Here is a 26,046-nt window from a genome sequence, read left to right on the forward strand (position 1 = left end):
GTATATTCATGGGAGCCCATTTACGGATGTGTCCGTTCCATGGAGCGGTGTGAAATCACAGAAGCCAGGCAAGAAGAACATCTGGCAGAACACTCTGCCAGATGCAAACAGTGCTTTCATTTCCTGAAATGTTCTTAATTACAATTAGTTATACTTTCAAACTCCCTGCTGGTATTTGATTAATTCGGCTGCAGTTTGATTTTTTTCAGTGTCCTTTTAAGAGGAATGCATAAAGTGGATCTGAAATGTTTTTTTTTTAACTTATCCTCAACCTAGTGGCTTTGCGATGAGGTTGAGTGGATCCAACAATGTCTGACTTGGAATAAATTTGCGAGTTTTACGTAAACCCCTTGGCTTTACTCAAAGACAGCTTTTGTTTTCAAGATTGTTTCTTATTTTCCACTTTTACCCTGCAAGTAATAAATTTGACATGACCGAAAACTTTATCGGGAACCCTATGATGTAAATGATATAGAGGCTGATTATGTCCTGCGTGTCTGGGTGGCTAGCGCGCGACATGCGCTCTCACCTGCGCTCATCTTCCCAAAGTCAACAAACTAAGTGTCATTAAATTGGGTAATAATGGCACCTAATGTGACAGCACTTAAAAGTGGGAGGAATTGGGAATTGAGCAGAAAGTGCTGTGGAGAAACATGATATTAACATTATTATTACTGGCGTACACATACACATCAGTTGTATAAAATATTGCCCAAACATTTAATATTTATTTATTCAAGTTTTGGCACCCAACATATCACCAAGAAGAAGCTTCAGGATGCATGACAAGAAGTCTGGGGTACAAAGAGGAAAATTCGAATGCATTAATGACAAATTAGTCTTAAAGAGTTTCCTGGAAGTCATATGAATGGAAATGGCTCTCTCATTTGTAAAAAGGCATTTACAAAGAGAGGATTCAAGCGCAGGATGGGGCATCGACCTCAGGTGGACGGGAAGGATGGGAGCTGGTGGGGTTGGGTGAAGATGGCCTAAAACTGCGGTAATGGACGTAGCAAGGCCATGGGAGTGGTACGTAGCTGGGCCACTCGCAGTCAATGGACATGTACTCAAGGTGGATCTGCTTCAATCATGTCCTTTCTCTGGTCAAGAGATTATGGAATGCCTTAAACCCAGGCTTGACATCAGTGTGGAAAGAGGCCAGTCATTTTGGAAAACCAAGCCTTGGCGGATAGAGGGGGTGCAGAGCAGAAAGTGTTGCAGCAATCAAGATCTGATTGGTCACTAGTGATGTTGAAAGCAGCCTTTTACGAGAGGAAATGAATAATGGAAATGAATGCAGCAACACATGCTAACATGACAAGGTGTGCTGAAAACCATGAAGTGCATTGAAGTCTCATGTTCTCAATTCAGGGAAATAGCTTTAATCTGCAGCAGAGCTTTACCGGGTTCTAAGCTGGCACTCATTATGGATCAAACACACATCCCATTAACACACTTGCATCAATGCTTTTACTTTCAGACTTCTGCCATGACCATCTTATAGGGCAGGTAGTCCAGACTTCTAACTCGTCCATCAGATGATGCAGATGTTCTAGAATTCTGAAATGTCCACAATGCAGACCAGATAGTCTAGACTTCTAAATGGCCCATCAGATGAGGAAGATAGTCCAGGCCTCAAGAAGGTCCCCAATGCAGATCAGGTAGTCTTGACTTCTGAAATGTCCATAATGCAGGTCAAGTAGTCCAGAATTCTAAATTGTGCATCAAATGAGGCAGATAGGCCAGGCCTCGAGAAGGTCCCTAATGAAGAGCGGGTAGTTTAGACTTCTGTAATGTCCATAATGCAGGTCAGGTAGTCTAGGCTTGTGAAATTATTATCTTATACAACAGGTAGTCCAGACTTCTGAAATAATGACCTTCTTATAGGGTACGTAGTCCAGACTTCTAAATGGTCCATCAGATGAGACAGATAGTCCAGGCTTTGAGAAGGCTCCTAATGCAGATCAGGTAGTCTAGGCTTCTGAAATGACCATAATGCAGGTAAAATAGTCTAGACCTCTGAAATTACTACCTTATAGGGCAAGTAGTCCAAACTTCTAAATTGTTGATCAGATGAAACAGATTGTCCAGGCCTCTAGAAGGACCCTGATGCAGACTGGGTAGTCTAGACTTCTGAAATGACCATGATGCAGATCAGGTAGTCTAGTCTTCTGAAATGACCATCTTAAAAGGCAGGTAGTCCAAACTTCTAAATTGTTGATCAGATGAGGACAGGCCTCTAGAAGGTCCCTGATGCAGATTGACTAGTATAGCCTTCTGCGATGTTTATCATGCAGGTAAAGTAGTCTAGCTTCTGAAATGCCCATCACATAGGCCAAGTAGATTACACGTCTGAATTGTTCAACGTGCAGGTCAGGTAATCTAGATATCTGAAATATCCATCAGATAAGTCAGGTAGTGTAAATTTCTGAGACTTCTGAAATGTCCATCAGATAGGTCAAGTAGAATAGACTTCTGAAATGTCCATCATTTAGGATCGGTATTCTAGGCTTGTAAAATAGCCATCATATTGATCAGGTAGACAAGACCCCAACAATGTCCATTGGATAGGTCGAAGTCGAGATTTCTCAAAAGTCCATCATTTAAGATGGGTGGTCTGGATTTGTGAAATGTCCCTAAAATTGGGCAGGTCGACTAGACACCAGAAATGTCCATCAGACAGGGCAGCTAGTATAGATTTCTGAAATCTCCAGAAAATGTGGCAGGCATTATCGAGTTTTTTTGTTTGTTTTTTTAGCAATCAGTACTCACAGTTAATGTGTTTCTCAGTGTTCCCCATGTTGGATCTAAGGGACCTGAAGTACTGGAAGATAGCGAGTTCCCCAGAATCCCAGTTTGATCACTGAAGAAGTAATTAGTTAAATCCTGGTATCATAGGTCTACCACCCACACCATAACCTTACGCGAGAACCCCTCCCATGACAGACAGCTCAGGCACACCACTGCTATGGTTTTCAGTGCAATGTGGGAGGTACAGTCCGCAGAAGAAAGGCCTCATTCAGACTCACGCAGAACTCAGTTGATCAATCCAGAATTCTCCTACATTTTACAAGACTTCACCTTTTTTCTATTGAATGGGGGTGCAGTAAAATGTGTACCAAATAACATCAAACTCTAAATCAGACCCACAGTATTTTTTTATTCAAGTCCTTTGGCAGCACCGTGGAGTGGTAACGGGGAAGAAGGCCGTTTAGACTGCGTGTAATGCAGAATGTGGAGTGGGGCTGGAGAATGTGGTGGCAGTTCAAGATGTGTTTTAATGTTGAATGCGGGTGAAGTGTAGAGTGCAAATGTAATGCAGTGTTTGCATTAACTTTAGAGAATAGTTATGTTGTTGAACGTGAGATAAGTATAAATAAAGTGTGATTTGGCTGGAGTATAAAGTACTCCTATTTCAACAAGTGAGCATAGTTTTCAGAAAGTGTAATGCAAGCTCTGGTTTGAGTAAACAGAATGCCTATTACAGGAAACGAGATAGTTTACAGAGAGTGTAAAGAAGAATGTGATTGGAGTATACAGAATACCCCTAACATAGTATGGGCATGGTTTACAGACAGTGAAAGGGAGAACGTGGTTGGAGTACATGCAATGCCCAAACCAGGAAGTGGGCAAAGTTTGTAGAGAGAGTGATGAAGAATGTGGTTGGCGTATACATAATGCCTGTTACAGAAAGTGGGCATAGCTATAGAGAGAGTAATGAAGAATGTGGTTTGAGTATACATAATGCTTATTACAGAAAGTGGGCATAGATACATAGAGAGTAATTAAGAATGTGGTTGTGTTATGCATAATGCCCAGAACAGAAAGTGGGCATAGTTTGTAGAGAGAGTGATGAAGAATGCGGTTGGAGTATACATAATGCGTATTACAGAAAGTGGGGATAGATACCGAGAGAGTAATGAAGAATGTGGTTGGAGTATACATAATGCGTATTACAGAAAGTGGGGATAGATACAGAGAGAGTAATTAAGAATGTGGTTGGGTTATGCATAATGCCCAGAACAGAAAGTGGGCATAGTTTGTAGAGAGAGTGATGAAGAATGTGGTTAGAGTATGCATAATGCTTATTACAGAAAGTGGGCATAGATACATAGAGAGTAATGAAGAATGTGGTTGGAGTATACACAATGAATATTACAGAAAGTGGGGTAGATACCGAGAGAGTAATGAAGAATGTGGTTAGAGTATGCATAATGCTTATTACAGAAAGTGGGCATAGATACATAGAGAGTAATGAAGAATGTGGTTGGAGTATACACAATGAATATTACAGAAAGTGGGGATAGATACCGAGAGAGTAATGAAGAATGTGGTTGGAGTATTCACAATGCCCAGAACAGAAAGTGGGCATAGTTTGTAGAGAGAGTGATGAAGAATGCGGTTGGAGTATACATAATGCGTATTACAGAAAGTGGGGATAGATACCGAGAGAGTAATGAAGAATGTGGTTGGAGTATACATAATGCGTATTACAGAAAGTGGGGATAGATACAGAGAGAGTAATTAAGAATGTGGTTGGGTTATGCATAATGCCCAGAACAGAAAGTGGGCATAGTTTGTAGAGAGAGTGATGAAGAATGTGGTTAGAGTATGGATAATGCTTATTACAGAAAGTGGGCATAGATACATAGAGAGTAATGAAGAATGTGGTTGGAGTATACACAATGAATATTACAGAAAGTGGGGATAGATACCGAGAGAGTAATGAAGAATGTGGTTGGAGTATACATAATGCGTATTACAGAAAGTGGGGATAGATACAGAGAGAGTAATTAAGAATGTGGTTGGGTTATGCATAATGCCCAGAACAGAAAGTGGGCATAGTTTGTAGAGAGAGTGATGAAGAATGTGGTTAGAGTATGCATAATGCTTTTTACAGAAAGTGGGCATAGATACATAGAGAGTAATGAAGAATGTGGTTGGAGTATACACAATGAATATTACAGAAAGTGGGGATAGATACCGAGAGAGTAATGAAGAATGTGGTTGGAGTACTCACAATGCCCAGAACAGAAAGTGGGCATAGTTTGTAGAGAGAGTGATGAAGAATGTGGTTGGAGTATACATAATAAGATCCCAACACCTAGACACATCAGCTAGCGTAATACTTCTTATTAATATGTAATGTTCCATGTGGCTTCTGCCATGTCCTGTTTTCTTGATACTTCAAGTCTGTCTTTTTGTAATGCGCTCCGATGCCCGCGGGCTGCAGCACTATATAAACATATAAATAAATAAAAAATAAATAAAATAATGCGTATTTCAGAAAGTGGGGATAGATACTGAGAGAGTAATGAAGAATGTGGTTAGAGTATGCATAATGCTTATTACAGAAGGTGGGCACAGATACATAGGGCCTCATTGCACTGATGGCGGTAAGGGATTACCGGCACCGGTAAGGGCACCAGTGCCGGTACTCCCTTACCACCCTACTACGAGGTCCCTTTGCTGGTCCCTACCTTAACGGCTGGTTTTACCAGCCGTTAAGGACGGAACCCGCAAAGGGACCTTGGAGGCAATTACGGTACCGCAATTTGCGGTACCGTATTTGCCGCCTTCCCCATTCCCATTTGAGCCCTATGGGGGCTCAAATGGGAATGGGGAAGGGCCAATGGGGAATTACGGCCCCGCCAACCTTGGAATGGGGTGGTAATTCCGCCGTTCACCATGGCGGGATCGGTAAATTACAGGCGGCAACCATGGCGCTAATAGCGCCATGGTTACCGCCTTATGTGTAATGAGGCCCATAGAGAATAATGAAGAATGTGGTTGGAATACACATAATGCCTATAACAGAAAGTTGCCATATATACAGAGAGAGTAATGAAGAATGTGGTTGGGGTATACACAATGCCCAGAACAGAAAGTGGGCATAGTTTGTAGAGAGAGTAATGAAGAATGTGGTTGGAGTATCAATAATGCCTATAACAGAAAGTGGGGATAGATACAGAGAGAGTAATAAAGAATGTGGTTGGAGTACTACGACTGCTATTAGCTAGCCTCTTGTAGGAGTTCCTTATACTCCAGACACATTTTAGGGTGGAATGTTGGAATCCTACCAACCAATCAGGATGAAGGGATTCTGGACAATGAGCCCTTTGTTCGGATTGATCTCCTGCCAAGAAAAAGAAAGCTGAAACTGAGCGGCCATTTCAAGTGGAGAGAGCAAGAGCGGAGACCATGAAAAGAGTTCTGTAGTTAATCAATCCTCGAGATGGCCTCAGAATCGAAGCCACTAGATTTATTTTGGGAAAGATTAGGCTGGACGAGGAGTTTTAAGGTAGCGGTATGCAGTGGAAGGGTCACTCTTCCTGCTCCAAAAATACATCAATCCTATTCCTCAAAAATCATCATTCGCTGAACAAAATTCCCTCATGGGGGAAACGCAGCAAAGGTTGGTTCTGATTTTTTTTAATGTGGAGATTGGATAACTTTTTGAATTAAGGATGATAAATTGAATCATTATTTAAAGTTGTTTAGGATACTGTTTGAAATGGTGCTATGTACATTGTTTGTAAGTTGGTTTGTGGAGTACATTGGTTAACCCAAAGTAAACTTGAAGTTGATTGGCAAAATTGCCTGAACTAAATTTGTAACATTGTCAATATAAAACCAACTAAGGAAATGCGCATTGACAATGCCAACCGTTTTGTGTACCTAGGAATCTAATAGCAGTGACTGGCAAATGCCTAATACTTATACACAAGCCAAAATTGTTGGCCAATGCTAGTTTTTAACGGGACTTGAGTGAATGACAAGCAGAGTGCTTATAAATCGAGTGGGTGAAGACAGGTATGGTAGGACATTTTTATTACACCATCAGCTGGTTTACAACTCCGATTAAGTCATTAACTCTCCGAAGACTGCTTTGAGAAAACACCCGCAGGCACTTCGAATGCAGAGTTTGATGGTAAGGCTTGTTTAAAGCGAACTCAAAGAGATCTCAAGAGGGGGGTATTTGGGCGGGGAGGGACAAGAACTGGGTGGGAAAGGCCATAGTGATTAGCATGCCCATGGGCAGTAGACGGTGTGGGTTAGTAACCAAACAACATCTACAAGCTTTATGGCCCATCTCATATTTAATTTCTCCCCATCTGTACTCTAGTGCAATAGGTTCAGCCTACAGGTTGCTTTGCCACCAAATAGCCCAAACTAAAAATCCGTTCAGATTGCATTAGAATGGTGCCCGTCCTAGCACGATTGTCAGGATATACTTTAGGCTTTGTATGTATGGGATTTATAAAGTGCAAACCTAGCTGGGAAGCGATGGAGCGCTGCGAATAGGGCAGGCAGCCAGGGGGGTTACAGGTAGTGGTGTCTACATGCAGATCAGTGGGGGAAAGGTGAGTTACATCTATCCCACCCCATCGCGGTAACCACCATCCGTGGTGCTGAGCGGTGCAAATCAACCACACATGTGACAGCGTCATGCCAACTCCAGGAAAGGGCAGTGTAGGCGACATGTCACAAATGTTAAATGATTCCATTAGATTAGCTTAATTCAGCCAGCGAGCTGATTCCAGCAAGTGGCTTTCTGTAAGATTCCACTTGCACCTGTGAACAGTAGGAGAAGAGCTGCAGATAGGAGATTCCCCAGGGGTTTTTGTGAGTGTTTTGACATGTGATCTTTTATGGTGTTTTTCGCTGAAATAAAGAATTTGTTGTTGTTGATTTTTATGCAGGGCAATTGAGTACCTCATTTGTGAAATTGGTAAACACGTGTTTTGTCAGGAGTAAGAAGCAGTTTTCATGGCAGACAAGATCACGTCAAATCAGGGAAATTATATATTAGTTGTAGAAACGTGCAAATTTGTGATCTGCACTTTATATGTAATGATATGATAGTTTATTTATATAGCGCCTCAAAGCGCTTCAAGGAAGGGAGGGAACAAGGGAAAAAACAATGACATTCTTACAGGCTATGAACAGTAAGGATGTGAAATTAACTATCGTACTTGGCCTAACGAAATTTCAGATAGTGCAAGAGCTAAGACATAGATAAGGAAGAGAGGGGGAGAGTTTGAAGGAAATGGAAACAGACAGGCGACTACCGTACGAGGCCTGACGACATTTCTGGTTGAGCCGGAGAAAAACAAAAGATGAGGGAGAGGGGTGCAGAAAGGGAGGAGAGGAACAAAACAAGCGACTATCGTACTAGGCCTGACAGCATTTCAGATAGTGCTGGAGGGGGTACAAGGAAGTAAAGGGGGGAGGAGACAGACGAGGTTGCTAGCATACTAGGTCCAGGGGCAATTCTGATACAGTAAGTGCATAGAAGTAAGTGCATAATGTTTCATCATACAAAATTCAACGATGCGTTGTGTCAGTAGAAGGCCCGCCTCAGATCAGGTGCCCATAGACGTGCAGCTCACTGTGGCATGGTGCTTGCAATGCCACTGCTCTGAAGATATCTAAGAGGCAATGTGAGCAGAATGCCTGGCAATGCCCACTGAGGCCCCATTTCACCAGAAAAGCTAGAAGGCAGATATGACGAGCAGAGTGCGCATTTCCTGCGATCAACATCATAAATATGAGATGATCTGGGGGGCGTTTAATGACCTTTATGCTTAATTATTTTACTCACGTTCTAGGGGTTTTGTTTTGATTCTCTTCATTTTGTAATTTTTGATTTTATTTTTATTTTTTTATTCTCTTTATTTGCATGTCTTTACTCTTTTATTCGCCTCACTTCGCACCTTCTCTCTGTCATTTCCTTTGTAGATTGGACTGTTATGATGTGTTTGAATACATGTTATTCTGTACATTAGCATGATTGTATTTTGACTTATTGTTTATGTGTCAAAAGAATAAATACAACTTTGAGCAAAAAAAAAGAATGGCCTGCGTGCAGGTTCCCCTGAGTCGCCAAGCGTCCCTGCACCCAGGAGGAGGGACGAGACACCGCTGCTACCCATCTGGATATGTGGTTGTTGAATATGCTGTATGCCAGCCCCTAGTTAGGCGCTGGCATACAGCATATGTGAGGGTGGAAGTCAGGGATGGAGAAGTAAAAAGGCAACAGAAAGATCCTGCTTTGCTTTTAGTCCAGAACAGCACGACTAGGCCTCCGATTCTGAGGTGCACGAAAAAATAGGAAAGTGTTCTTCCATGACGGATGTTGCATATTGTGCCCATGCCTGGGTTTCAAGGCAGGGGTCTGTGGTGGCAAGACGAGGGGTGCAATGTTATGCTATGTTATATTATGTTATGTTATGAAGCTTTTATACTGCACCAATAACCAACATAGTGGTCTTACGGCCCCGTTATCTAGAAAAAGAGCTTGGCGCATTGTGGCCCTGGCCTCAAAAATCATGCCATTGTCGGTGGTGGAAGAAGAAAGGGAAACAGGACAAACTGTGGGGGTGGGGGAGGTGGGGAGATGCAGGAATAACAGCACTTGACTATGGATTTATGCTGATCCCGGAAAGATCATTTGAGTAGCTGCTGTATGCAAGTCGAAGGATTTGGTCCTTAGCTAGATAAGAACCCAGCTAAAAAAGAGGACTGTGCCTGACAATGTGCAGGAGCGCTGCGGCAAGGAACGTGCAACCGCTGCGCCAATTGCCCGGCACCTGCTTCTTGTTCTTTGTCTGAGCTTGTATTACTGGCTTCTCTTTTGCGCCGAGAATAAAGGCTAATAGTGGAACCGGCCAGGCGTTTCACGCAATTGAAGAATTTCCCCCAGAGCGCCCACCTTTACTTCCATTGTTGGCGCATATAATGCGCGTCGTTGCAGTGTTTCTGCGGTTTGACACGCGGCATCAAGAAGTGCCATGACAAAGAAACCCACAACAAAGGTGTTCCGCCCGGTACCTGTGCGGGGACAGAACTGCGCGTCAGTTTCTTCTGCTCATTCATTCAATGGCTGCTGTCACTGCCACCTGCCTGTGCCTTTCATTGTACGCTGCCTGCTAGATCATGGCAGCTTCGCATGAAGCGAATCAGGCCAGCATGCCAGGCCTCGCGCAGAGTGGGCGGTGTTGTCGTGCGCCAAACGGGGCACCCCGAACAGAGGAGGATAATATCTGTGACTCGGAATATCGCTTGCTGTAAAAGCGTGCTCTCTGCTGCACCTGTGAGACGGAGGCAGGGCAAGCATGGCACTAAACTCCAGGGGCAGAGGGGGCTAGGCATGGTATCCCTTACAAGTGAGCTGGGAACTCTATCCTTAGAAGTGAGCTGAGTGCTGGTTCCCTTACAGGCAAGCAGAGCACTATACCTTTGAGAAGGCTTAGCGATGTATCCTTCGGAAGTGAGCTGGGCGCTATATCCCTTAGAAAGAAATGGAGCTCTATATCCCTCGGAAGTGAGCTGGGCACTATATCCCTTAGAAAGAAACACAGCTCTATATCACTCGGAAATGAGCTGGGCACTATATCCCTTAGAAAGAAACAGAGCTCTATATCCCTCGGAAGTGAGCTGGGAACTATATCCCTTAGAAATAAACGGAGCTCTATATCCCTTAGAAGTGAGCTGGGCACTATATCCCTTAGAAAGAAACAGAGCTCTATATCCCTCGGAAGTGAGCTGGGCACTATATCCCTTAGAAAGAAACACAGCTCTATATCCCTCGGAAGTGAGCTGGGCACTATATCCCTTAGAAAGGAAGAAACCACTCTATCCCTTAGAAGGGAGCTGGGAATTACATACCTTTGAAGTGATATGGGCACTGTACCCCTAGCAAAGGAACAGAACACTATATACCTTACAAGTGAGATTGGCACTATATCCGTTAGAAGCGAGCTATCGTTTATATCACTTCCAAGTGAGATGGGCACTGTATCCCTTACAAGTGGACTGGGCACTATGAGCCTCATCACGAGTTGGGCAGTATCCCAGCAGTAAATGCGCCAGGATACCGCCCACCGCTATTAGTGTTACCACAACTCCATCCTGCACAATTTGTGTCGGATCCTGAGTTGTGGTATGGCATTTTTCAGCGCTATGACCGCCAGTGGTAATACCGCCGGCGGTAATAGTGCCAAAAATTGGCAGAAACGGGAGGTTTTTACTTCCAGCAAAAAGCTGCAGGTAAATCCCCCCCCTTTCCGCCCAAACTCGGGATTGTGCTCAGCGGTAATGCAGCGGTAATAGCATTACTGCCTAATTTTTACCACTCCGCCCAACTCCTGATGACCCAGTATATCTGGACACTATGGGCCTCATCACGAGTTGGGCGGTAGCCCTTAAATGCGGTGGTAACAGGGTTACCACTGCATTTTAGGATCCACCCAATCATGAGTATGGTGTGTTTACCCCAGCTAACAGCTGGGGGTAAACACACTGGAAAAAGGATGATTTGCGGTGCAATTGCAGCATGGTAATACACCAAAGGTAAATGCACTGACAATTCCACAATGGACCCAATGGGGAGTGGGGAATAATGTTTACCGCCCAACCCATGATCTGGCTGTAATACCGCCGGACAGGTGGGCGGTGACACAAATAAAGTTGGCCAGTATCCCAGTCGGGATACCGCCCAACTCGTGACAAGGCCCTATGTCCCTTGGAAAGGAACAGAGCCTATATAGTTTAGAAATAAGCTAGCAATGACATCTCTTAGAAGTGAGCTGGGCACTATATCCCTCAGCAGGTCCCATGCATACAATCAAAAATGGAATGGGTTCGCAAAATAAAAGAAAAGATATGTTTGCCCTGAGTGAGTTCTGGCATTGGAGCGGAATGTGCCAACATTCTCTGATTGGGTTATGGTTATTGCTGGCAAGAATTTTAAAGTAATTAAAAAAGAATTGTGAATTTGAAAGTAGCCTCAGAATTATGCACGCACGCACGCACACACGCACTCGCTCGCACACGCTCACTCACGTTCAGTGCCGTAAACAAGATGTCTTAGCCAAGTTAAAAGAAAGAAAGAATAAAATACTGCACCAGATGGAAAGCAAAAAAGCACACACAAAATCAGTCAAATACACAAATGTTTCGCGTTTGTGACGCACAGCACACGTTGAATATTTTCTAGCACAGTCTCAAATAATAATTCATTGCGAATTCCATCTTAAAGTGCAACAGTTCAGGCCGTCATCAAAGAAGCAATACAGTCACTACCTGGGACCAGATTACAGAAACTTTGCACCAGTGCAAGGGCAAAGTTTGCACGGTATTAGCACTAGGGCAAAGTTTGCCCTATTTTTAAAAACACTGGGACACATTAAAAAACCATTGCCCCTCAACAAGTGCAGTTTGGCATGGTAGAGGCACCTGGGCAAGAATTGCCTGAGTGCTAATATGGAATGGTATTAGCACTAGGGCAAACTTTGCCCTGATGCAAAAAAATGCAGTGAAAAGGTATCTTTTTTCCACTAGGGCAAATTTTTGCCCAGGTGCCTATACCATGCCAAACTGCACTTGTCCTGGTACAATAGTTTTCTAATAAATTCCAGTGTTTTTAGTAATAGGGCAAACTTTGCCCTAGCGCTAATACTGTGCAACTTTTCACTTACACTATTGCAAAAGTTCTGTAATCTGGCCCCTGTACTGCTCTGCGAGGCGCACTTATAAACACGACATAAGGAACTATGTATTGTATGTTTGTATAACCTAACTCTATTTCCTTCCAGTGCCGGTCACATGGATTGCGTTTCCGTGCTATTGTACCCAGCACTAGAAGCTTCCTCTTTCTAATGGTCTTGTTTGTATATCTAGAGTTCTGGAGTAGTGAGCTAGAACATATTTATAATGCACCTTGGGTTGTGTAATTTGCTTAAACCTTCCTCTTGCGCATACTCCAACCAGGTGTAGATGAAGGACCATGTGAGGTGTGTGCGCATCATGCAGGTGGCTCTGGGGTAGGGAGCCCTCCACGGGGATTGCCTTGCCAGGAATTCATGCCCGCTTAAAGGACTGATGGTGTCCAATGGACAGCGTTGGCCATGGTCCATTCACCTAGCCTTAGCATTCCACTCTCAGTCTAGGGGAACGGTGAGTACTCTAAGGATAGAGACCTTGGCAGTAGCTCTCGGAGGGATTAGTGACTGAGCGATAAAATGTGCCCGGCACACATCAACATCAGCATCAGCGTTCAATACCGGCACCCATGAGTGATTCGAAATTGAGAGGCTCGACGCCGACTAAGCTGTGTGTCCATGAGAAGATCCTACCGGACATTAGGATCTTGTAATGGTAATACTCTTTGGCTTCTGCGTCCAATCAGCCTGACCAAGATACTTTTTTGTCAGAGAATCAAAGATGTCCTGCCAGATTATATCTGATGAGTCCTGCCAGTGGGTCCTCAGGAGCTGGTTACTGAAGACATGTCAATTTCAGTCACCATCAGGCCTTGTAGAAACTTGAAGAGAAGGCTCCGTGAATAGGGGTTACTTTCCTCAGCTCTGAGATGGGTCACCCTCATATTTTCCTTTGTTTCCTTTGTGGTGGTAGTGCAGGAGGCTGGGTGTGCCGCGTACAGTCACGTTTCTAATCAAGCCGTGAGGTTATTAGTAGTCCCGTTACAATGACTCGGTCTGTGAAAGATAAGACGACCAGTGGATTTCTTACTAGTCGTCGGGTAGTAGCTTGGTTTGCTGTTTATAGTCTGCCTGGCTCCCAGCGCAAGGCGAGAGGGTCTTGCGTTGTTTCTCCTACATCAGGGCTCTTTTGGAGGCTAGAGAGATCCCAGGGTTGGAACTGTGGGGAGAGGCCCATCCCAGCACACAGAGAAGTGTCACACTGCAGCAGAGTTTAAAAGAGGGTAGCAAAGGTATTGCATCTTTTTTCAGATTCATCTCTTGTAGTGTGAGCTACTTAGAGAGGAAGTGCTTCGTTATTTCCCATCCAATAAGGATTATATGTGTTGTCTGACCCATCAGTATTTATTCCTCTTTTCAGTGTTGTTGGTGTTAGATTGTGACAAGTGATAAACTACAAACAAATTAGCAGAAGCAGCTAAGAACCCATAAAGTATCAGAAGAGGAGCAGGTGTGGAGTTCCATGAAGACATGGGCACGAGACCATTAAAACAATACACATCAGCGCAACATAGAAATCATCCATGGAAGTTGGAGCAGATGTGACAACAAAGGGTCTAAAACTCTACTCAGGATCATGTTTACAGTGACAACATAGGATCTAAAACTCTACTCAGGATCATGTTTACAGTGACAACATAGGGTCTAAAACTCTACTCAGGATCACATTTACAGTGACAACATAGGGTCTAAAACTCTACTCAGATCACATTTACAGTGACAACATAGGGTCTAAAGCTCTACTCATGATCACATTTACAGTGACAGCATAGTATCTAAAACTCTACTCAGATCACATTTACAGTGATAACATAGGGTCTAAAGCTCTACTCACGATCACGTTTACAGTGACAACATAGGATCTAAAACTACTCAGGATCATGTTTACAGTGGCAACATGGGGTCTAAAGCTCTACTCAGGATCACGTTTACAGTGACAACATAGGGTCTAAAGCTCTACTCAAGATCACGTTTACAGTGACAACATAGGGTCTAAAGCTATACTCAGGAACATGTTTACAGTGACAATATAGGGTCTAAAGCTATACTCAGGATCATGTTTACAGGCACAATGTAGGGTCTAAAACTGAGCTCAGGATCATGTTTACAGTCACCAGATAGGGTCTAAAACTGAGCTCAGGATCATGTTTACAGTAACCAGATAGGTTCTAAAACTCTACTCAGGCAGCGGCTACATAGGGTCTAAAACTCTGCTCTTGATCACGTTAACACAGTCATATTTCGTATGACTGTCCATAGTATCGATACCCCGGAACGCAGAATCTAATTAGTTTCTGCTCCAGTTTTCTCCATAGGTTGCCAATAGAAGACCTCTTGAAGTCCCCAAAATGCCACAAGAGGGATGAAACATGTTAGGATTATTTTGAAGAGAGAAATAACCTGCACAAATAAGAAGTTAAAAGAAAGAGAAACAGTTTGCAAAGGAACGAATAATGAAAAATGGACTTAGGTCTGATCTACAAGAACAACTCGGACGCAATGACAATATGGCAATAGAATGGAAATAGGTGTAATGTTAATAAATTTAGCGCACTGATGATTTGTTTGTAATGTTTGTCATGATAGTTTGTGGTGTATAGTGTGATGATCCGGTCCTATTGTGCTGCTGGTATGGATATATGCATTTCTATCCGATTAAAGCTATTATGGCTTTGTTTGATGTGTAATGTTTTTATGGTGACATTGTTCCATATTGTACACACATGAATAGCACCCCACTCTACCCTAGTGGCTAGGCGAGTAGGTTCTACGTTAAAATAGCGAAATAAAAACAACGAGGCTGAAAATAACAAGGTTTTTTAAGTCGAATTCCGACAATTATTTGTTTTTTTGTGTGTGTGTTTTTTTTAATTACATGGGAGACCCCGCACCTCACCCCCCACATCCCTATACCTTATTGTATACAATTACCCTCTATTTATTTATTTAAAAAAGGTACCAAAAATCCAGCGAAAATTCGACTATTCAAACTCGCTATTTTCAGCCTCATTGTTTTGGTTTTCTTTATTTTTTTGGGGGAGGGGGGCTGCTACCAGCATGTATTACAAATATGTAAATAAATAAAGGCTCGTAGGATGTCCTCATTAGTACACAATAGATCACTACACCTGGGTCCCTTGCAGCATCCCAGAACACCCATAGGTGTAACCCACATAGAATCTCGCCTACACACAAGCGCTGGACACTCCTGACTCTGCACTCTGCACATCAGGATTCACACCTGCCCTCTTCCTCTGCTCTAACCAACCCCCATCCTCCACTCCAAGAGGCCAGCCCAGGGGCAGGTGTTGCGCTATGCAAGCCCCAGTTGCATAGCATTCCTTTCCCGTTCCCTGTTGTATATGTTGTATATAATGACTGTACCTATGACTTTGTCTTAATGAAAATGGAATTTACTTAAAATGCGCTCAGATACCCTCAGGTTTGGTGCGCTTTATAAATCAATAAACAAACAAACAGAAGCAGTGAGGAAAGGCCCCCATCCGTGTAAGGCATAACTCCTCCCCTTTCCCCGTCGCATGTAAATTGTTGTGGGAGAGGTTTGTGGCTTGGCGATCAATCTGAAATCCCAGTCGCCGGGGGTTATTTTCTGGCCCACACATTCCCATTATCAGTCAATTTTCCCATGGATTAACGCATTAATGGATTTTTGCAAATGCAAGCCCCTGCAGTAATCCAACCAACGTCACGTGGAGAGATAATTGGACAATGGTCCTTCTTCTCTCAAATGCCAGTGGTCAGAAAAAGGATGTCTGGGCTCTGATTGGCCACTTAGCAAAAGTAGTTCCAATTATTGGTTGAAAGGGTTATGGATTCACGCATGCACAAATTGACGGGCAGTGAATACGTTAAACGGATATTTCCATTTAGGGGAGGGGATTGCACTGGATTCGCCAACCGCTCAGTGCACGTGAATACAGACACTTCACACAGGGGCTACCTGCCTTAATACACACTATGGCGCTGATTCACAAAACGTTTTCCTACGGGATTGCGCCATTATAAAACACTTCCACGAATCAGGCCCTATATATATACTCCATCCCCGCTGGAAGTCACAATGGCACCCACGCCGTGCAGGAGGCCACATTCGCTCTGCATGACATAGCTCACTGAGGTATAGGAGAAATAGCGCTTGTCCGTTGTCTTGCAGGAGATACAGGGTAGAGAGGGAAAGGTGGTCCCCTATTATAGGAACACCTGAAAGGACACAGAGAGAGGCCCTGCATAGTGTAAGAGGCAGGAGATACAGGGTAGTGAGGGAAAGGTGGTCCCCTTTTATGGGAACACCTGAAAGGACACAGAGAGAGGCCCTGCATAGAGTAAGAGGCAGGAGATACAGGTTACAGAGGTAAAGGTCTCCCCCTATAATGGACAAACGTGAAAGGACATGGAGAGAGTCTCTGCATAGAGGAAGAGGCAGGAGAAACAGGGTAGAGAGAGAAAGGTAGTTCCCTATTATGGGACCACCTGAAAGAACACAGGGAGAGGCCCTGCATAGAGTAAGAGGCAGGTGATACAGGGTACATAGGGAAAGGTAGTTTCCTATTATAGGACCACCTGAAAGGACATGGAGAGAGTCTCTGCATAGAGGAAGAGGCAGGAGAAACAGGGTGGAGAGGGAAAGGTAGTTCCCTATTATGGGACCACCTGAAAGGACATGGAGAGAGACTCTGCATAGAGGAAGAGGCAGGAGAAACAGGGTAGAGAGGGAAAGGTGGTTCCCTATTATGGGAACACCTGAAAGGACACAGAGAGAGGCCCTGCATAGAGTAAGAGGCAGGAGATACAGGTTAGAGAGGGAAAGGTCGCCCCCTATAATGGACAAACGTGAAAGGACATGGAGACAGTCTCTGCATAGAGGAAGAGGCAGGAGAAACAGGGTAGAGAGGGAAAGGTAGTTCCCTATTATGGGACCACCTGAAAGGACATGGAGCGAGTCTCTGCATAGAGGAAGAGGCAGGAGAAACAGAGTAGAGAGAGAAAGGTAGTTCCCTATTATGGGACCACCTGAAAGGACACAGGGAGAGGCCCTGCATAGAGTAAGAGGCAGGTGATACAGGGTACATAGGGAAAGGTAGCTCCCTAGTATAGGACCACCTGAAAGGACATGGAGAGAGTCTCTGCATAGAGGAAGAGGCAGGAGAAACAGGGTGGAGAGGGAAAGGTCGCCCCCTATAATGGACAAACGTGAAAGTACATGGAGAGAGGCTCTATATCGAGTCAGATGCAGGCGATACAGGGTAGAGAGGGAAAGCTGGTCCCCATCTTGATTCATTTGTTGCTGGTTCTGCGCCTCTATTTTTATGAGTTTCACACAATTTATTTTATTTAAATTATATTTTGAATTTGTAAAGCACACTGCAGCACTTGGGCATCGAGGCGCTGTTGCAAGCAAATTACTTATTTACAGTTTTATGGAGGATTGCTCAATGGTTACGGAGAGCTGAGCCTACCATAAAGAGCAAGAGACCAATTACATGTGTAAGTGAAGCAGCGAACAACATATACAGTAATGCAACAACAAAAGAAACGCAATCTGCAATCGGCAGGTGGCCAACTAAGACCAGGAGCAATTTATACAAAAAGCCAGGTTTTGACGGCCTTCCTGAAAGCTGTGTGTGAGACTCAATGCTCCTTATGTTTATGGGTAGTGCGTTCCATTGAGAGGCAGCGATGAAGGGGAAGCTCGAGCCACCTGTGTGGGACCTGGAGATTTTGGGAACCGTGCCCATGTTAGAGTAGGCCAATCTAGTAGACCTGTCCGAGCTGGGTTTGGCAAATCTCTGAGACAGGTACAAGGGGGCCTGGTTGTTGATACATTTGTGTGAAATGATGAGAATTTTAAAGGTGATGCATTCCTTGATGGGGAGCCAGTGGACTCGTTTCCTGGAGGCAGAGATATGTTCCCTTTTAGATATGCCAGTAGCCGCACAGAGGGCGTTATTCTGTATGGTCTGAAGTTTTCTCATTTTTTTTCCAGAGGTGCCAGCCAAGAGGGAATTGCAGTAACCTTTCCTTGATCCAATTATAGCTCTTGCTATCGTGAGGCAGTTCTCTTTGGCAACCTCCTTCACCAAACCTTTGAGTCCCTGAGTTTGCATCTGCAAGCCCCTTCCTTCTGCTAAGTGTCACCCCCTATAATGCCCCCAGAAGAGCCAGATGTCTGCAAGTTACTGAGCAAGTCCTCCCACGTGTATCGGGGACGTCATTTCACCAACATGCCAAGATTAGCGGAAGTGGCACATATGACCCATGACCTCCTGGTGACATCACAGGAAGTGCTGTCATTTCATCCTGCTCCCAGTGACATCACAGGAAGTGCCATCATAAAGCATCGTCCCTCAGTAAACTAAGAAAAATATTGTTACGATATCACAGTAATGTGACATACATTTCATATAAGAATGGATCATCATATGTAGGAGTGTGTCAGGGCTCATGCTACCACGGAAATAATTATTGGTACACCATTTTTCCACCAGTGAGGGTCGGAGATTAGCACACACAGGGAAAGTAAATAAAGAACACAACAACAAAAGACATTGGACTCAAGGCTTTGACCTAAGCATAACCAATAGCACTGTTCTGGGTGGGCCAGTCTTTTCAGCCCATTGCCATCCTCACAGAAGGGGACAACCAGATGCATAGCAGTCTTAGGCCTGCGACAAAAGAGAGCAGTCTAGCCCGAACTCCTAGGACATGTACACTGAACGCAAGCAACTGCAGGCAGGTGCCAGCCATTGCCTGGACATCAGTGGGTTGGAACTTTATTCTCACAGCACAGTGTGGTAGTTGTCGACTTGTGGTCATACCATCTCAGAGACAAAATCAAGCCAAAACTGCTGCATAGTAGGGCTTTCCGTTACCTGTACAATGGCTAATGGCGTTACTCCCAGCAGTCTTCCATGCTTAGTTGTTCCATCTCGGAAGAGACTTGGCCTAGTACTTCAGATTGAACTGCTCGAATTGGTGTCAGGATCAAAACGGATGTGGTTGGTCCCCTTCCATAAAGGCACAGTGGCCAAAAATGAATGAACCAGAGAGAGGGAAAGCCAGTGGTTGTGATTAAGCCAAAACCTTTGATCACCCACTGTGGTGTTTTTAATTACCGGCCATTGGGCCTGAACTGATGAAAAAGCAGGCTGAGCTTGGAACCCTGCAGTGTCTAGTGATGCTGAACTTGTCTGTGTGCATTGCAGGCCTTTAGCCTCTTCAGCTAGTCCCAGACCAGGTTGCTTCAACCAACACACACATTTTGGCAGAGGTCTTGTGAACTACTCTTTCAGCATTTTATTTTGTTTGTGTCTGATGAACTGCAGGATACCCTCAAGCCAGAAAATGTAATCAGCATAAAATTGGCATTGCAGACCAAGGCAATCCATAGTCTATAATGAGCTATTCCTCCTCTGGAGCACCCATTCCCATCACACATGCGGGAGAATGCTTTGCTAGCCCAGGGAAAGGCTTTGCATGCAGAGACCATTGGGCCGTGGGACAGCTGCATCCTTCCATACTCCCTCCCTTGCTAAACGCCACAGTCACTGAGATTGGTGACCAGGGCCCTTGTGCGTTCTTCTGGGTCCTGCCCCCCCCCCGCACAATCGCCTTTAGCTTCTGCCCTCTCCCTGCACTTGCCTTTTGGCGCCCACTGGCCTGTGCTGTCTCACAGGCCTGCACTTATTGTTTTGAAAGTTGACCACTCTCACCAAGTGATCTCTTCCAGGCACTTAACAGCTGCTTGAAATGTACTCCCGAGCACTTTCCTCCATAGAACCCCTAGCACTTACCCCCCTCCCTCGCCCCTTCTCTCTCTCTGCACTTGCACGCTCTGAATGCTCACAAGGCCTAGTCCGACCGCCTCTTTCTTTCTCTTCATTGCTATTATTTGCCTTTCGATCCCATGTTCCCTCCACGTTGCCTTGTGGGCCCGTTGAAACACAATGTACTTGATGTATAAGCGCCTTACACATGCACAATAAAATAAATTAATAAATCTTGCAGCACACACTGAAATGATGGACTTATTCCTGACAAGCGCAGGGTTCCTCAATCAACATAAAAATAAATAAAAAATAAACATGCAAAGGGTTTTCAAAAATGTTAACGTTTGAAGAAAAGAAAATACAGCAAAATACTCTTCCACCATTATTATAGGTGTCTGGTAAACATCGGAGTAACACCAGGCAGGCCAGTATACCAGCACCAGCGCAATGTTTAGACACATGGACCAAGTAAACAGTCTATATAGGCTAATTTCTTGTTGGACCTGAAAGTCATCCTCCTGCCCCTATAGAGGGACCTGTTGTGTGGCGGGTGTTGCACACCAACAAGTCACCCAAGCATACTATAATGGAGCTCAGGGTTAACACCTATACCATAAATCACCAATATTTTCATTCACAATAAACAAGGTTACCAACTAGGTCACAATGGCGCAAACCAGCATGGCCGCCAATATACTACTAGGACTTCAAATGTGACCCCCAACCTATTAAAACGTGCCAGCAGTATATTGCACATAGACTAGGGGTGTGAGAATTAAGTTATGGACATGTACAACATGGACTACTGTGTCCCCATTACAATTAATGTTGCCCGAGTGGCAGTTATTTGGATAAACGTAAGTGATTTAGAGCGCACGCTACTCGCAGAACTAAACATTTTGCTAGAAACATTAAGGAACTTTAAAACCAGTGCTTCATTTGCGAGGGTGCTTGCCAGGGATCAGCCCCAGCACTTATTACTGAGCTCTGGCACTTATTTTTCAGCACAGTTTGATTAGGTTCTGGTATTTTGGCAACTTTATTATTTTAATTGTCAGTCAGTCATAGTAACACAACAAGCAACAACAGTGTGATATGATTGGTTATTTATAACACGATTAATACCCAGAGGTTTCTAAGCGCAGACCCTGGGATCTAACCTGTGCTCCTCCGTGTCGTGTTGCTTCCAAGGCGAGCACGTTGCCCCTGAGCTATCCTTCCGAGACAGCTTAGGTTGGCAGGTCATGTCTAATTATCCATTTTCATGAATAACAAGGAGTTGAGCGGTGACAATACCGGTCACTCATGCTAGCCATGGCTGCACACTGCCCCACTCAGCCTGCATGACATTGGTGTAAATTCTCTACCTTAATAACCAGCAGCACTGCCACAGCAGGGTGGGTTGGCAACAACAGGACAGTCACCAGTGAGCAGCCCCAACTAGGGGACAAGCTCAGTGAAAGGGCCAATGTCGAAGAGGGGTGCCCGTCACAAGAAGACCGTATTGCATTGTTTGACAGGAAATGTCATTACGTCAGTAATGATTTTGCCTGCATCTGTCCATCAATTTGCCACAGTAGGAAAGCATGTTTTCTCTTTTGTCTCTGATTAGATGGTCTATATATTGAAATTGCCTCTGATACAATTAGAGCAAAATGTTAGCGATGATGTGTTTTAAGGAAGCTCTTGAACATTTATGATATTTCGAGCCACAACTAATGTGTTATGTCGACACTGCCAGAATCAGATCACCCATACCCTTCAATGAACCGGTGGGAGTTGCAGCTTTAACCCCAAATATGCTGATACTGTATGGAGCAGACGTGTGCGATATCACCCCGGTGTGTCACAGGCGTGCTAGAAAATATTTGGACCCTGGCACTTATTTTCTTACAAATTAAGCACCGTTCAAACCAATGCACTTTAGGAGGGTGGTCTGTTTTGAGGTTGAGCTTTCGAAACTCTTAAAGTGGCCTAAATAAAAGATACATCTAGAAAACCAAATGAAACACCTTTGCCTGATCATAGTGGTAAGGAAGTCTATAAAACATTTCAGAGAAACGCATCACATTCGGGGAAGGAGGGGAGGCGGAGAAGAGAGGTTCACAGTAAAACACCTATACATTAGCAGTGGTGCATGAAATGATACAGCGCTTTGCTGTCTAAAGAATGAGGCCAGCCTTTAGCAGGCGGTCAGCGAGCACATCTGCACCCCAATTGTAAAATAGATCAATAACCTCTGTATGTCAATATCTGCTTTCCATTGCATTCTGACGTCTTTCGGTCTCATCATTAGAGGCTGGAATGATTCTCTGGTGCAAAAAGATTTTGGCAATGTCGACTCCTTTTGTTTAGCTGGGAAGAAAAGGAGTAATACGATAGGATAGGATATTTATAACGCACGTAATACCCAGAGGTTTCTAAGCGCAGACCCGGGGATCGAACCTGTGGCGCTGAGTGTCATCTGGTTGCCAAGGCGAGCACGTTGCCCCAGAGCTATCCTCCCGAATGCTGTATAAAGAGGACCCAGGAATAGGATAATATGGGTCACATAAGAAAGCTAGAGGGTTACAGACCAGAAGGAAGGATTGGGAAGGAAAAGGCAGACAAGTCTCGGCAGTTTCCAGCCTTCTGCCTTTTCTAAATGCCCAGGACCCTGGGGAGGGCCTCCCTTGCCTTTAAACTGAAAAGTTTTGCCGCGCTGCCCCCATGCCACGCCATCCTCTCTGAGAGGCAAATATGTATGCAGGCAAAACAAACGTTACCAAATTCCACAGTTCAGGCGCGTTAGCAAGGAGGGTGCCGCAAACAGGGCCTGCTAACAGCTGTTACCCGGAGAACTGCACACCATGACACACTGTACCACAGAAGTAGGTGTAGGTGCACGGCATAGCACAGATGCTTGTTGGCAACCACCGGGTACCACACATGCCGGACAGCAACGTTTACAAGTGCAGTGTGCCTGAGATGTGTTACGTTCATATGCAGTGCGTGGCGTGCCCCAGTGGTCTAGTTGCTATTATATGTGCAGTGTTTCACAGATGGGAAAATCGGTCTACCACATGTGGCTTATCTTTACACCTGCTGTGAACCCCACGTGTGTCCCATCTTTAGATCTGTAGCGTTTCCACCTGTCCACGTGCCGTGCACGACAGGTGTGTGTGTGTGTGTACCTAGGACCTGCACCGCCGTTCCCAGCTTACACCTGCGGTGTGAAGCCAGCGGCTTAACTTTAGCAATGCAGTGCATCACACAGACAGGTTAGGCTGGCATGTGCAATACCGCAGATGCCCATTCCTTCCTGCAGCCTACCACACGTCTAATCTGCAGGGTACCACATTTACATCTCCACTGTACAATGGGTGCATGTATCCTTGGGCCCTCTTGGTCTGATCCAGCGGCGATTTCCTAAACAGAATATCTCCATTGAGCACCAAGAGCAGGGACGTAATTTCACCAAAATGCCTGGGGTAGCGGAAGTGACATCACATGACCCTTGACCTCTGATTACATCACAGGAAGTGATGTTATTTGACCCCACCTGGAAGTGATATCGCGGGAAGCGATGGAACACAACCTTTCACCCCTTGACAAAACAGGAAGTGGCATCACATAGTATTGTTCCTATGTACAGTACGAAAACATGGTTACGATATCACTATGACGTGGTATACATTTCATACAAGAATGGATCGCCATATGTATCATTAAGATCAGTGTGTATAGGCCCATATTACCACATGACTGTGAATACAAGAAGACGTCCATGGCCAAATGATAATGTTACTATATAGCACTTACGCTTAAGTGGTTTATATAGAAAAAATATACATACAATATCACCCAACCTGTGTTGGTACTCATTTATCGACCTCAGAAGGATGAAAGGCTGAGTTGAGGTGTTTAAGAACAGACTAAATCAGTGACACCCCCCCTGAAGTGTGCCTGAAATAAACCTTTAATGAGTCTAGCAATTCTTGTGCGGAATTCCAGAAAGACACATTATTTGGTATTCCTATTCTTTCTTATTTAGGGTCACTGCTGAAAGTGTTAGACTTGTGAACCCCTGTTCTTTTTAAATTTTAATTTTTTAAGAGGCCTGAACAAGAAAGCCAGCCACTCCAGAAGCAAAGAGACACATGGCGCTGGCCACAGCCCAGGAGCTTGCAATACAAAAAAAACACACTTATTTTATTTTTTTGGGGTAGCAAGGGATATGATACGTTACGTTATTTACAGCGCACTTAATACCCAGCGGTTTCTAAGCACAGACCGGGGATCGAACCTGTGTTGCTTCATGTCGTCTTGCTTCAAAGGCGAGCATGTTGCTGCTGAGCTATCCTTCCAAGTCTAAGGCGGACCACAGGGATAGCAAGGGAGACCTCAGGGGTTGCAGTTAAGACCCCTGGAGACCCCTAAATGACATCCCTGACCAAGAGTCCTCCCAAACATTATCAGCCTGCTCTACAAGACATCTTTTCATTGTATTAGATTTTTAACTCAACGGTGGGAGGGTCGGTCTGTGCATGCGCTGTGGCCAATCCAGTGGACTAAGAACAGCACATCAAATGTACTCCTTCACTTCAGCATTGGTGTATCTGCCTGGCTCAATGCTATTTTCAAAGGCTAGCAGCGCCCATCCCAATCTACCAGCTGTGTGTGTGACAGGGCGGATTGGTGTAGGTGGGACAACAAAAAAAAGACAAAAGACTGTTGTCAGATGGGAACAAGTCAAGTGGACACAAGTGGCTAGTGTCCGGTTCAGAATGCCGAGCCTGGGTGGAGAGGATTACACGGGGAAGGGCTTGCGATAGGATAGGTGCAGAATCGACTTAATGGGACACTTAGCATTAAGAGTTTAAGAATATTCTAGTGCATCGGTGTGGTGGTCCCCGAACCCTGCGAACGTCAGGTGCACGTGCTCTCGCTCTGGCAGACGAGGAGGCCTCACTGCCTCAGGCCGCCCTATGGTCCAGACCCGGCCCGCTAACCGATACATAATGCAGCCAGCCAGCACGACGACGGACCTGTGGACCACCACCACCTCAGCCCTCTCTCCGCTTCCCCTGATTGAGCCAGGGTGCAGCTGCTCAGCTTGAAGATGCTCGCAGCTAAAGTCGAAGAAGCGGCAGGACACACGTGCTGCCTGCTGCTGAGAGTGGCAACAAAATTGAGGAGCCCAGGCACATGGCCCGTGCTTGGCTTGCTGTAGCCACGCCCCTTGCATTCTCTGATTGGAGGAAATGCAGGGGTCGCAACGGATTGATAGGGGTCGCCAACTAATTGGCAGGGGTCGCTTCTGCGACCCCTGGAGACCCCTGAATGGCATCCATAATGTGTATCCTGTCTATTCTACGCAGCCATTTAAAATGTAAAGCTGAATCGAATGTTTCTGTGTTTCTCTCCAAGACTCAACATTTTTTATTATTGCCTATTTTCAATACATTTTAATTGGAAATAGGCAGGAGACAAAATCCATGAAATAAAGAAGCACATACAGGATTGCTGGTCCGCTTGATAAGTCAATAGGTGCCCGGCTTTCATGTTAAGTGGTCAAGAGCAGCCTGATGGTGCTGGACACAGGGCCTTATCGCTGAATAAAACAGGTAATTACAGGTGCTGGCAAAAAGGTGGGGAGCCAATGTAAAGGCTTCAGAGAGGCCTTGTGAAGGACTGTTGGAGATCCCCACTGGTTCTCACATCGCTGCAATCCCACCCGCCCCCTTGCTCTCCCCCAAGTACATCAGCCAAGG

The 26,046-nt window shown here is 44.8% G+C and overlaps 1 protein-coding gene across 4 annotated transcripts in view; it reads left to right on the plus strand.

The window, feature by feature from the left end:
- RGS6 (regulator of G protein signaling 6) overlaps positions 1–26,046 on the plus strand; it is a 1,543,034-nt gene that overhangs the window by 899,096 nt on the left and 617,892 nt on the right. The window contains exon 1 of one of the 4 annotated variants that reach the window (XM_069638609.1): positions 6,305–6,415. The exons of the other annotated variants lie outside the window; for them this stretch is intronic. The gene's annotated coding sequence lies outside the window, so the exon portion shown is untranslated. Of the gene's footprint in view, positions 1–6,304; positions 6,416–26,046 lie in introns of those variants that run through there. 4 annotated transcript variants of the gene reach the window in all.

This window comes from Ambystoma mexicanum, chromosome 14, assembly GCF_040938575.1.
Source record: "Ambystoma mexicanum isolate Mex_15411 chromosome 14, UKY_AmexF1_1, whole genome shotgun sequence".
Taxonomy (NCBI): Eukaryota; Metazoa; Chordata; class Amphibia; order Caudata; family Ambystomatidae; genus Ambystoma; species Ambystoma mexicanum.